This window comes from Monoraphidium neglectum (genome assembly GCF_000611645.1).
Source record: "Monoraphidium neglectum strain SAG 48.87 unplaced genomic scaffold scaffold03426, whole genome shotgun sequence".
Taxonomy (NCBI): domain Eukaryota; kingdom Viridiplantae; phylum Chlorophyta; class Chlorophyceae; order Sphaeropleales; family Selenastraceae; genus Monoraphidium; species Monoraphidium neglectum.
In genome coordinates, this window is record NW_014010203.1 from 1 (window position 1) to 775 (window position 775).

The window sequence follows — 775 nt, forward strand, 5'->3', positions numbered from 1 at the left end:
CGCCGAGGCTGGCCGCGAGGGACGGCTTGTACGCAAACGATTCCCACATCCTCTGCACAACGCTCGCCTCGTCAGCACGCCCGCCGCCCTCTTCCTGGGCGCCCGCTTCCAGTGACCCCAGCAGCCGCTGCTGCGCGGCCGTCACCGACGACGCCGCCGCCTCCATCGACGACACGCCCCGCTCAACCACCGTCTGCGCCGCGTGCGCGCCGGCGGCGCGGAGCGCCGACACCATCTGGCGCCAACCTGCGGGCGGGGTCCCGCCGCCGCCGCCGACGGGCGAGGCGGGCGCCGGCGAGGCTGAGGGCGCGGCCGCCGCCGGGGCGGCCGTTGCTGCTGCTGCTGGCGCTACTGCTGCTGGTGCTGCTGCTGCTGCTGCTGCTGCTGCTGAAGCTGCTGCAGCGTCAAAGGAGCCTTGGGAAACCTCGGCGCCGCCGCCGCCGCCGCCGCCGACGGCGCCGCTGTTTGCGCGGGACCCAACGGGAGCCGCGATGGCGCCGGCGATCGCATCCAAAAGCGCCTTCCCCTGCGGCGGCCACGCCGGCGACGCGGCGCGCGGCCGCGGCTCGCTCGTGACAGTCGCGGTCGCATCGCCCTCGTGCGCCGGCGCGCCCGCCAGCGGCCGCCCGCACACCTCGCACGCGCCGCCGCAGCCGCCGCCGACGCCGTCCGGGTGCGCCGGCGGCGCGGGCCCGGTGCTGTCGCCGCCGCCGCCGCCTGCCATCTCAGAACGCGGCGCCGGCGCCTGCGCCGACGCCGGCGCCGGCGTGGCGGG